Raw genomic sequence first — 6,632 nt, 5'->3', positions numbered from 1 at the left:
TAAATCATTCTAAAACTTCTAGATCATTCTAAAACTTCTAAATCATTCTAAAACTTCTAAATCATTCTAAAACTTCTAAATCATTCTAAAACTTCTAAAGCATTCTAATACTTCTAGATCATTCTAAAACTTCTAAATCATTCTAAAACTTCTAAATCATTCTAAAACTTCTAGATCATTCCAAAACTTCTAGATCATTCCAAAACTTCTAGATCATTCTAAAACTTCTAAATCATTCTAAAACTTCTAGATCATTCTAAAACTTCTAAATCATTCTAAAACTTCTAAATCATTCTAAAACTTCTAGATCATTCTAAAACTTCTAGATCATTCTAAAACTTCTACATCATTCTAAAACTTCTAAATCATTCTAAAACGTCTAAATCATTCTAAAACTTCTAGATCATTCTAAAACTTCTAAATCATTCTTAAACTTCTAAATCATTCTAAACCTTCTAGATCATTCTAAGACTTCTAAATCATTCTAAAACTTCTAAATCATTCTAAAACTTCTAAATCATTCTAAAACTTCTAGATCATTCTAAAACTTCTAGATCATTCTAAAACTTCTAAATCATTCTAAAACTTCTAAATCATTCTAAAACTTCTACATTCTAAAACTTCTAAATCATTCTAAAACTTCTAGATCATTCTAAAACTTCTAAATCATTCTAAAACTTCTAAATCATTCTAAAACTTCTACATTCTAAAACTTCTAAATCATTCTAAAACTTCTAGATCATTCTAAAACTTCTAGATCATTCTAAAACTTCTAAATCATTCTAAAACTTCTAAATCATTCTAAAACTTCTACATTCTAAAACTTCTAGATCATTCTAAAACTTCTAGATCATTCTAAAACTTCTAGATCATTCTAAAACTTCTAAATCATTCTAAAACTTCTAAATCATTCTAAAACTTCTAAATCATTCTAAAACTTCTACATCATTCTAAAACTTCTAGATCATTCTAAAACTTCTAGACCATTCTAAAACTTCTGGATCATTCTAAAACTTCTAAATCATTCTAAAACTTCTAAATCATTCTAAAACTTCTAGATCATTCTAAAACTTCTAAATCATTCTAAAACTTCTACATCATTCTAAAACTTCTAAATCATTCTAAAACTTCTAAATCATTCTAAAACTTCTAAATCATTCTAAAACTTCTAAATCATTCTAAAACTTCTAAATCATTCTAAAACTTCTAAATCATTCTAAAACTTCTACATCATTCTAAAACTTCTAAATCATTCTAAAACTTCTAAATCATTCTTAAACTTCTAAATCATTCTAAAACTTCTAAATCATTCTAAAACTTCTAAATCATTCTAAAACTTCTAAATCATTCTAAAACTTCTACATCATTCTAAAACTTCTAAATCATTCTAAAACTTCTAAATCATTCTAAAACTTCTAAATCATTCTAAAACTTCTAGATGTTTCTAAAACTTCTAAATCATTCTAAAACTTCTAAATCATTCTAAAACTTCTAAATCATTCTAAACTTCTAAATCATTCTAAAACTTCTAAATCATTCTAAAACTTCTAAATCATTCTAAAACTTCTAAATCATTCTAAAACTTCTAAATCATTCTAAACTTCTAAATCATTCTAAAACTTCTAAATCATTCTAAAACTTCTAAATCATTCTAAAACTTCTAAATCATTCTAAAACTTCTAAATCATTCTAAACTTCTAAATCATTCTAAAACTTCTAAATCATTCTAAACTTCTAAATCATTCTAAAACTTCTAAATCATTCTAAACTTCTAAATCATTCTAAAACTTCTAGATCATTCTAAAACTTCTATTACTATACTTTTAAACTATTTCGTGAATAAAAAAAAAACTTTTGGGATTTGATTTTTAGGATTGCCTAGAATACTTTAGAACACATTTTAAACTGTTTTATTGATTTTTTTATTATTTTATAGAAATGCTCCCTGGTAACAATATGTAATAATCAGGAATTAAATTTATACAAATTTGAACTATTTTAAGTGAGGATTTGCACCCGAAAATTTTTAACATATTCTAAAAAAATGAATTTGGAGTTGTATTTATTAATTTAGTCCTAATAATATTTAATATGCCTAATAATTTTGTATATGTCTAATAGTTTATATGTTACAAAATTTGGAGTAATCTGAATGCTCATGAACGGCTTCCACTCATTTAAACTTTTGGCATAAAACTAAATTAAACTAAATTCCACACAAAATTTAGCCCCTTGGGTTTGATAACTGTGTTGCAAAATTTATAGTAACTGGCTAATTCGTTTAGGAGTATATCGTTTACATACCAATAAATAAAAATTTTAAACATAAATAAATAAAGGCTTGGTGATATTAATGCTGGAGTCCCTCAGGGGTCCATCCTGGGCCCAACTCTCTTCTTGATCTACATCAATGATCTCCCTAAACACATAATAAAATCATTCGGTGATATCTATACTGATGACACGACTATCTATGGCAACACGTCAAAGGCCGTAAATGACAATGTTCTCTCTGATTCTCTCTCCTCTGATCTTGAGCGCGTGGTTCAGTGGGGGAAGAGGTGGCAACCTTTAATGCATCTAAGACCAAGCTCCTATCAGTACATCATAAACGCTCTGATTCCCATCTGGCATCGATTGAAATGAATGGCTCTCGTCTAGAGGAGACCCCATGTTTTGATAAGCTTCTGGATTTGACCTTTACTCCTGATCTGAAATGGAACACATACATCAAGTCTGTAGCCAAGGTCGCTGGGAAAATGATGGATCATTCTACCGCTCCAGAAGATATCTCACTAATGATGCAATTCTCTATCTATATAAAAGCCAAGTACGTCCAAGGATGTAGTACTGCTGCCACATCTGGGCAGGAGCTGCTAAAAACAGCCTATCCTGCCTTGACAAAGTACAAAATAGACTTCGTGGCTTGGTGGGGGATGCTCTTTTCTCTTCCCTGCAACCTCTCTCCCACAGAAGAGATGTTGCGAGCATGTCTTTGTTTTATCGTTATTTCCATGGCAATTGCTTGTCTGAGCTCCAATCTCTGCACCCCCCTCTCTAATCTTTCACGAAAAACACCTGACTAGCTGAAACCACTGTCAATAACTTTCCCCACTCTTTATCCGTGCCTAAATCAAAACGTAGATTCCATGAACAAAGCTTCTTTCTTAGAACTGCACGGCTGTGGAACTCTCTGTCGCTTGCCTGTTCCTCCCCCCCCCCCGAATTCAACTTGGATGTTTTCAAGTCCAACACAAACAAATTCCTGATGAACCGCCCCCGTAAGTAATGACACCTTATCAAATCCCCAATGCTAAATATTACTACGATACTAACCCATTGATTACTGTACACACAATAACCCTTTTCCCAGAGTGGCTCCTGGACCTTGATAAGTGGTGACCCTCATGTAAAAAAAAAAGAAGCTGGGGTTGGCAATATTTACATCAGCGTCCGAATCGTCCGATCTTTGGTACGGTTAAGTCATCGATACTGACGAATGTAAGAACACAAAACATATATATGTCTATGGACATTAACAATATTTATTATAAACTCTGATAAGTTAGGCCTTCCTGAAAAAATAAAATTGTGGGTACACTGTTAGTTGTGTTGCGAGTTTCACGTTAGGATTTGGGGGGGCCACCACTTTTTGGGGGGAGTCACCACTTATCAAGGCCCGAAAACCACTCGAGGATAAGGTTTAATGAATGTAAGGTGGGGTCGGAACACTATTAGAATCTTATTTGTTTTTACACTTAAAAATAAAGGCATAGTTATCTCGTATTTCAAAGCGTGGTTATTAGGTGGGGTAGAATACTTGGAACCGGGATTTGAATCATCCAACTGGCAATACGGATACGTCATTCATGCTGAAGAGATTCGGAACACGAAGCACATGTCTATGAATATTAAAAATATTTATTGATATATATGTATATTAGATAGTTGTTCTTGATGTAAGCGTTGTATAAATTTTAATTGGAATTTATAAGCTAACAAGCAAATGTAACGCAGATTTTAAAAAGTAAGCATTTGTTTATTTAAAAAAATTTAATCAACTTTACTTTTCTAGTGACACTATGCTACTAGGAGAGAAAAGGAAAAGAAAAAAACACAAACCGTTTTAATGCCTGCTTAAGACGTTTATCGTTGAAATTAAGTTTGGTTTTGATTTTTTTGTATTAAAAGTTAACTAATAAATGAATAATGTATTTCACTTTTACTTTAAATTTTAATTTGTTTTTTACAACTTCTTCCCAACTCTCACTTGTAAAAATCATTGTTTTGATTAGAATCTTTCATCCAGTTATCAATATTTAAGGAAACTCTGTGCATAACATTTGAAACATGCGAAAGCCTGTCAAAATTTGTTGGTGCACAACCAGAAGAGTATGGCGAGGGTGATAGCACTTTCTGTACATGCTTTTGAATAGCTTCCATGGTCATACTAGCGATATGAGTGCAGGCGCTATCGTGCAACAAAGGAACTCCATGTTGTCAATTAGCTTTTTTTTTATTGAATGGCTGTAATGATTGATTCCATCTAGTAAACATAAACCTTCGAAAGTTTGATTCCATTGAAGCGATTCTTAATGATAATTTATTCCCAGTCACACGAAATGCACAACACCGATCTTCATGCACGGTATCACTCGTTTCCCTGGACTTAGCCATTCTGTAACAGTCATGAATAAAATAAAGACGTATTTTCACTCACAAACCAATGTAACTGCGAAGCAGTTTGGTGACACACCGGCCAATCAGCTTGCAGGTCACATTGACTTCATTTGATCCTGAATGAACTGCTTTAGCCTATATGGAAATCACGATCGGTTAGCAGAAAGAATCCTAGAAGCATCAAAGAAAAATACCCCCCTCTTTCTCTCTCTCTCTCTCTCTCTCTCTCTCTCTCTCTCTCTCTCGCTGTCTTTCTCTCTCTTACACACACACACACATACACACACATTTACTCACTCACTCACTAACTCTCTGTCTACTGGGCGCTCAAGAATTGACGATCTTCGCCGAAGATAATTGCTGGCCGACCTGCGAAAACCCCAAAACTTTCAAATGTTCATTTTCTTCACTCGGCTACTGTCCAGCTTTCCATCACTCAAATAAACCCTTTCGTTGTTATTTTAACAAAAAGGTTTCGATTTCCATTCCTTGCTACGTTTTCATTTACTATTAATATATCGAGGTGCATCTCGTATCTCTAAAAGTCGCTTCATATTAATGCACAGATATTATTTTCCGTCCCTAGTGACGAATCGGGAAATAAATCGCTGCCTGTGTCTATGATTTGACAGGTGATGAAGAAACAACCCCGCGGAGATCGTAGCTGTTTGATTTTTGTTGTTGCCACCCAAAGCAGTCGGAACATATGTTTCACATGTGTGAACCTCTCCCATCGGGAGAAGATGCGTTTCTGTAGCATTGTGTTATTATTCCATTTTCTCTGTCAGTTTTCGTGGAAAATGTTCGTTTAACCACTTTTCATCTAACTCAACTCTCCAGCCAAACAGTAAGGGTTGAAGTAAGATTTTCTAGTTTTTTAACTTATGCAGCCCAAGCGTCGCAGGCAGATTTTGCGATCTTAGAAAATTGATTGGAATCAGAAATAAGACGATGTCAAAAATGTCCATTTTTCTGAATTGGGCATTCTATTTTAATTATCTGAAAATAAACAGAAATTGATTTAAATTAAATTTAAAAACTAAACTACAAAATTATTCAAAAAAGATAATTAAAATAAACTACGAAATCATTCCTAAATAAAATTACAAACAAAAGTAAATTCTAAAATTTGAAAACAATAAAATAAATTCATAAATTAAATAAAAAGGACAACGGCAATATAATAATACTTCCTACTATATATTCCCTTATAATTTTTGCTTTCTTCCTAATTTTTCTAAAGGAAAATATACAAAATTATCACGTATACGACAGAATATGTGCTCTTTCCACATTATGTAATAATAACAACGTTTACATATTCATCATTATTTATAAATTTAGTCATTCAAGAACATCAATGTTAATAGAATCGCGTCAAAATAGTTTAAGATTAGGAACGGGAGTTTATTGGAGTTTTCCATTTATGTTACGTTCATGTTCATGCACAGTAATTAATAAATCAGCGACATCTCCTATTTATTCATTTAAACAATATTTATCCGAAAATGAGAGTTATTATTTTCACGGATACAGAAAAAAATATTAAACTTAACATATATTTATGATTTCAAGAGAAACATATGTAGTAAATTATACAATTATACGATGAAAACAACCATAGAATTTACATACCTTATATGTTTCTTTATATGAATCAAAATGTCCTTATATAATTTACTTTATTATTTTATTGTACAAAAGCTTTATGAATTTGTCTTCCTACTTATAACTAAACTTTATAATTAAACAGATACCTGTTTAATATTTTTTAAAAAATGAATTCCAATTAAGGTATATATATATATATATATATATATATATATATATATATATATATATATATATATATATATATATATATATATATATATATATATATATTATATATACTTGATTTTTCAACGACTTTAAGAAAACAAAAAACTTCGAAATAACACCAGTCTTTCCAA

This window comes from Euprymna scolopes, chromosome 12 (assembly GCF_053919585.1).
Source record: "Euprymna scolopes isolate OS-2025 chromosome 12, ASM5391958v1, whole genome shotgun sequence".
Taxonomy (NCBI): Eukaryota; Metazoa; Mollusca; class Cephalopoda; order Sepiida; family Sepiolidae; genus Euprymna; species Euprymna scolopes.
Note: the sequence above shows the minus strand (reverse complement) of the source record.